Here is a 7,120-nt window from a genome sequence, read left to right on the forward strand (position 1 = left end):
AGCTTCATCTGCAGCCTGACCAGCAAGCTGGGCCCGCTGAGGCCTCGACGATGCCACCAGCTCAGCGGTCATGACGTGTAGCGCTGTGTCGGCATTTCGACGTGGGCGACAAGACTGCCGGCGAGCCTCGCCGGCGCCAGGGCTTTGGCCTCCAATAATTTGGGTTCATGATTGTTGGCTTCACACATGGAGAAGCTAGCTGTCTGCCTGGTGCATGCTGAATCCTCATCCTGGTCCTCGTTTATATGCACATGTATCTATATCTGTTCTTACATCCCTTATGCATGGAAGGTTGTCCATGGTTGGTGCCTTTTTGAGATACTGTTCTTCAAGGGACGCCATGGCAGGCGCGACACCGACCTGAACTTTTCATCCGTTAACGGATGAATGTGATTCGATTAACTCGATCCCGGATTTGCGAATGCGAAATGGAGTGCCATTGCTTCTGCACTTCTCTTTGTGATGATTGATGACATAGTGATCCGCGGTGTGCATTGCCTGGTCAGTATGAGCAGTAAGCACTGCACCAATGGATGCATGCGTTTGGAGGTAGGGTTGCACAGGGCACGTGAGGCCATGGCACACATCTGAGGTACACACAATTACTGCTATATAAACTGTGCGGCCGTCAGAGTGGCAGCCGGCGGGCCTTCCCTGGGTGATGGTACGCCGACCATTACCTGAATCATCTGCATGCGGATGGCTTTTCCAGGGCGACTACTATATGGGCAACTGTTCAGCCGGGCTCAATCATGTCGTGCAGCCATCTTCTTCAGTTAATTTCTTTGACAGGGGGGAGATATAGAAGAGAGAAGACAAGGAACGCACAGTTTTCACGTGCCGATTCTGCGATCGAGTGGTAATTGGCAAGTTGCAGTTTACAGTCCTTAAGCCTGAACCTAATGTCGAGAGAGATATTTGATGGCACTCAAGAGTATTGGCAGATTGCAAAAAATTTGGACTGAATTCTTTCGTACACGGTTTACACTGTACATTTATGACTGGCTGAATATACAGATGTGGATGTAAACTCACTTATACACGCTCTTTTTGCTGACAAAATGAATTAGTTACATTTGAACCACACAGTGAAGATTCAGAACCGCAAGCCATGTAGCTCTTCAAATAGGGAATCAACTTCTCCAAAGCTGCCAACTGCTTCTTGGTATCCTGCAGAGTAGTGAAACACTCAAATACAAAATACAAGGCGTAACAGTGATAAAATCATTTGAATTCATTCTCCATAACTTGGCACAAACTCTGAATCAAGGTGGTCTTGATCTGATGATGTCCCACCCTTTATTTCATCAGGACACTTGTGGCATACTTGCTGGTCAGTGTTGGTTATCTGAGCCATGCTTCCATTGCTTCCCCTCCTCCCCCTCTTCGGAAATGCTTCCGTTTGTTATGACCAATTTGCAACATGTGCTTGGCTAATAAGGAGATCATGACATTGCAAGATTTTGAAATAAAATGGTATAAATTTCAGTCCATGTAGTTGACCCTTATCCATTTCAATACCTGTTACCTTCTGCTCACAATGCCACGCTCAGTACAAAGCACAATATTTCAGTGCGCAACAAACAATCAGGAATAACCCCGTTTTGTGTGGGGGTAATTAGCCACGGAAAATAATCTGCATTGATATTTGATTGAAGTTATGCAAATATTCCATTGAAATTTCGGCTTAATACATGAACATCAGAAAAAACATCTATGGAGAATGGAAATTAAGTAGAATTGATTTGAATGTCGGAAAAACTGTCTTTTTTAAATACCATGAAAAACAACCATTGTGCCTCACCAAGCCATAGAAAGAATAGTGGTATACAATTAGATAAACCACAATAAATGCAACAAAAACTAAATCCGAAAAGAGGCGATATGAGAGAAGGGATCGAGAAGGAGCTCGGAAATAGAGAGATGCTTGGCTTCGTGCACGCCATCCATCGTAGGCAACATTAGGATTGGTGTTGTTGCTCTAGATGAGTGGCATACAGGGAGCCAGGCACATCTCAAACCATCGCCACCTATGCTTACTCTGCCTGTAGAAAGAAGATCTCTGTAGTTCCCTTGCAGCTTCAAACCATGGCATTGCCATTGCCAATGCAATGCAAGCGTGGTCTAGTGAATCAAAGCTCTTGTTCTAAGGATGAGAATGCTTGTTGTGGTGAAGGAAGGAGGTAGAGGTGCCCAGCCTTTATATAGGCCGTGTGATAGGTTGGAAGGAAGATCCCCGACATACAAGAAATATACATACAAAAAAAACAGTAGAGAAGCGATAGGAAGTTAGTTCATGGCATTTCTCAAATCTGCGCTGCAGCTAATTTTACCTGTGGTAATAAAAACAAGGACACACTGTTATTCTACCAGAAGCTTAGCTTTGCCTCTCTCTCTCTCTCAAAAAAAAAAGAAAAAGCTAGCTTTGCACGAATTAAGCGGCCTACAACGTAAGGCCTAAAACTTAGCCTTTCCCTGTAAAAAGAACTGGCTCTTTTTTTTTTCCATTGTTTTTTTTATTAAAGAAACGCAAAATTTGACCATTTCCTTTGATCCATGGTGCAAGATTGTTAAGGGTCTGTTTGACAGTGCTCTGATTCCTTCTAAGATGGCTCTGCCTTTACTTTCAATGGTGAAGTAGCTTTTTTTTATGGAGCTGAAACTCTTGGAAAAATGTTTGGTAAAATGGCTTTTTAGTGGCAATGTGGGTGATTTTAGGGGTACTTAATGCTTGGGGAGGGAGAAGAAGCTATTGAAGCTGCCTTTTGTTCTTTTACCTATTTTCAAAACCATTTTACCAAAAGCTTGCTTTCAAAAGCCATTTTCTATTTGTGCCCGTTTAACAGGGCATTACCAAAAGCCGCTGTAAATGCCCAGCCGAACTGGCCTTAGAGTTGGTTGCTTCACCTTACCGCGAATGATGAGATTTGAAAATGGATGCATCCATGCCGTCAATGAGAGTAGAAACATGTGGAGATTGCGTAGTGCAGCCAATTCATAAAAGGCCTAGACTCACTAAGGAGGAACTAGGTGGCTTTTATATTAAGAAGAAAATATAATCTAAATCGGTCTTGACAAATACTTAGAACTTGGGTATTAGTAGTCTGAGCGTATATTCACACCGACAACCGAGCTAGGCTAAATTCTTTGCGCAGCTGATTCATGGCTACAAACAACATTGCAAAGTTATATATGTTTCTATACAGCTCATAGGTCTCGCCCAAAATCAATCTCAGCTTTCAGTTAAAGTGAGATGATATAATCCCACAAGGCTATACCTTAACATAACGCGCTGGAGGCCCCTCTATCTGTATATGTGTCCAAAAATGATCCATAGACAACAACAGAAAAATTAAGGAGCAGCGTTATTAAAGATGACAGCCGATCTAAAACGTCAACGTTACATTGTCAGTAGTAGGCTGTGGACATTGTCAGTAGTAGGCCGTGGACCATGACACTTTGACGGACACCAGAGCACCATTGTCGAAAGAGTACTCTTTTTCTTCACTTCCATGGATAGTTGGTTTAAAAATAAGAGGTGATTTTCCTCCCGCAATGTCCACGAGAAAGTAGTCATTCATTTCCACAGCTGCCACATAATACTGTGGACTGTGGAAATCTCCTGGTCGAGCGGACGAAGCTATCGCACTCACAATTTTTGCCAATGAAATCATAGTAGTTCTTCTGAGCAGTAGTGTACCCACACATTTGCATGCTGAAACCGCCTTCCGGTACTTGCAGGAAGTCCAGCTCTATGGTTGCCTCAAAACCATACCGAAATATAATATAATCAAAAGCCACGGAACCTTATCGACCGCTTATAGTGGATGTGGAGAGTGCATCGAAATAAACTTTATCCTCCATGAACTGCATGCATCCATCAGCCAGGGTCTTGTCCTTCTTGTCCTTTGTATCGTCATCCCCTATTGCTTTCACTCTGATATCAACTTCAATCAGGCAATTAATTTTCATGGACATGCCTCTTCTAGGGCTCAACAGGCGGAGATAGCCACCAGTCTGAAAGTTTGTAAGAAACAAGAATATATGAATAATGAAACATTATTTCATCTTCACAGCTTTGCACGTGGAAATAACTATGCATTATGACCAGACTGTACGGCCTAAGTTGTATACTGTGTGGGTCCAGTTGTCACCTTTGAACTAGTCATATAGCCGAGCTGAGTTAAGCTTTTAAAAAAAGAATGAGCCAAGCTGAGCCGAGTTAACTTTTTTAAAAAACTGAGAGAGAGAGAGAGAGAGATCATCTGTATACAGCAGGGTTGTTTATTACACAAACAAAATCACCAAAAATCGTGCTTAATATTACAAGACCATAGATCATAAATATACTCTCGATACCAAAGATGGCTTGATTTTTTATACAACTTTTTGTAGTTTTAAGAATTAAGTGGAAAATACTTAGTTTTGTGTTTTGTGATAACTAGCACAATATCCCTGATGTTCTGTAAGTGTATTTATTTATAACCTAGTGTTTTGAGATGACTTATGAACCCAAAACCCAACATCAATGTAGCAACTAGTAGATTCTACAATGATATATTAAAAAATTCTCGCATACCTAAAGACCCTTACTTTGAAAACATAACATCAAAACAAAGGAATATATTACTTACAAGACTGATATCAAGTGTATTTTCTCGAGATCGGTTGAAAAAATAATCACGACAGTAATCCTCGTCATCACGGACAGCAAGAATCCCGTAAACCTCGACCAGACCAGCCACATCCGCTAGACATGTTTGCACTTTCACATTGAAAATCTGTAGAATAGGGGTCGGACGATAAAAACACCGTTACACCCATGGATCATTGCATTGGGTGTAGCGCATTGCCGGCAAGTCATAAAAGGACACATGAAGAGATCAGTACCAGCTAGCAAAGTGACCATGCATTATGATGGACTTTAAATAAATTATACTATTATATGATTGCAAATTAGATTATCATGTAAACCAAGATGCTCAATTATACCCTGAATTTTTTATGTGTCAGTAGCTAAAAAAGACTTTCTTTTGTGGGGGTGTACACCCACACTCCCCATTAACTGCTCAGTTTCTAATTCTTAATAATACATCAAGAATTCATCTGCACTAATACCTTACCATTTGTAAATGACATTAAAATAGTAATAAAATTTTAAAGCCTAATAATCTCATATGTACCAATGTAGACAAATAGTCTAAGAGAAGCAGTGCAATTGAAACAACCACCGACTTGAATCTTTTTTTTTAAAAAAAAAGAGAGTAAAGATTGGAATGTGTATAAGATTGGGAAGTAGACATAACTTACTTTCTGAAAGTCTACTCATGTGGTAGTACCTATGCCAAACTCGATCCCCAACATGCCTCTGGTCTCTACTGCATTCAGGAAGGTAATCAAAGCCATGGTCGCGTGGAGGTCCAGATGGGATGCCAAAAGAAGCTTTCATCAAGGCTAGCCTCTCCTCGTGTTCCACCAGGCCAAGTTTCTCAACAAATCCTGCCACTGACAGCAACAAATCATATATCAACTGTGATTCAATAATTCATTTATTCTGTAAATAGTACACACACAAAAAGAAACAGAGAGACGTATTAGGGAACGGGGGGCAATCCCGGATCGGCAAGTAATCGGAGAAGAGCTTCCCAACCCTAGCGCGGACTGTGCTTCGTTCTAGAAAATCCTTGTTAAATTCGAACATGAACTCTGAATGTTCCCATGGAAACTAAACCGCTCAAGCTGACCTCGCCGTCGTGCCGTGCCGCGCAGCGCCGTCCTCCGCCACCACTGTCTTCTCCTCTGCCCTCCCCTGACCGCTCTGCTCCGGCTGCCTCGCCCCCGGCCCCCCGCCACCCAGCCGACGTCGCCTACGTCCTGCTGCCACCGCCGGACCAACCTACTGCCGCCGCCGCCAGGGTGAGGAGCAATGCAAGCATGGTTCGGCCCAGAGGGCGTGCTGATTGAGCAGCTTCTCGAGCCCTTTAGGCCCGAAGGAAGAAGGCAGCAGGCGCCTGGGGCTGGGCCTTGACCTGATTCAGCCCAACGAGCTGCTGCTTCTGCTGCGCGGCTGCGAGAAATTTTTTTTCGTGAATATAACTAATTTTTTTATCAAAAAAAGAATATAACTATTTTTATTAATTATTAATACTAGCAAGATGCCCGTGCGTTGCTACGGCGAAACGACGTTACTTAGCGCACAATGTTTTTATCGTGTCATATAGCGCACCATATTTTTTATCATGTTGCGTAACATTTTTATCGCGTTGCTCCGGCAGTTTGTTGCGTGTGCGGTCTCCGCGCGGTTGGATATGGACACGCTCACACGTTGCTCCAGTGATACAGAAAAATAGAGCTCATATGAGATGAAAAATAGAAAATAAAGGCGTGGACAGGCATAGGATATTATTTAGTATTTTTGAGAATTTTTGAGGAATTTTTGGGACAAGGGAAGGGCTCTAGGTAAAAAGACGTGTGCACTTACCGGGTGCACCTAGCGATTTCTTGGTGGCTGACGCAGTGACCGGGTGGGGACTGATGCTGGCACTATTTCGAGGAACCTCCCCCTCTTCTCTCCTTTTATCACCCGAACCCCTTTCTCTTTACAATATGGATTGCGGGTTGATTTCTAAAAACTTCAGGGGCTTTTCTGAAAAATAGGATGACGGACGAAAATAATGTGGCAGAGACGTTACTCGTTTCACCTTTAACACCCTCCCTTTGCACTTTTTAGCAACCGAGCCCCCCGTCTCCTCAAAAGTGGACTGCGGGTTGATTTCACGAAACGTCAGGGGTTTTTTTGCAAAATGATCACGACGGACGAAAATCAAGACAGAGGCATTACTTGCTTTAATAATAGGTAAAGATACTAACTAGACCGCTGTGTCTTCTGCTCCCTTCGTACAAAAATATAAACGTTTCTGAATTTGTCCTAAATTCGAGCAAACTTTGTAAAACATCAATAACATTTAAGATATCAAATTAAATGAGCATCGTTAAGTATATTTTCAAAGTTTACTTCTTTTCGATAAATTTGATCAAACGTAGGACGTTTTAACTTGAGACATATTTAGACTCCTTATAATTTGGTATAGTGAGAGTAGGAAGGATAGACCCCGATTTG

The 7,120-nt window shown here is 42.4% G+C and overlaps 1 pseudogene; it reads right to left on the minus strand.

Moving 5' to 3' along the window:
* Positions 1-3,352: 3,352 nt before the first annotated feature.
* LOC117860385 (uncharacterized) lies at positions 3,353-5,406 on the minus strand (annotated as a pseudogene).
* Between the last annotated feature and the right edge of the window lie 1,714 nt (positions 5,407-7,120).

This window comes from Setaria viridis, chromosome 6, assembly GCF_005286985.2.
Source record: "Setaria viridis chromosome 6, Setaria_viridis_v4.0, whole genome shotgun sequence".
Taxonomy (NCBI): Eukaryota; Viridiplantae; Streptophyta; class Magnoliopsida; order Poales; family Poaceae; genus Setaria; species Setaria viridis.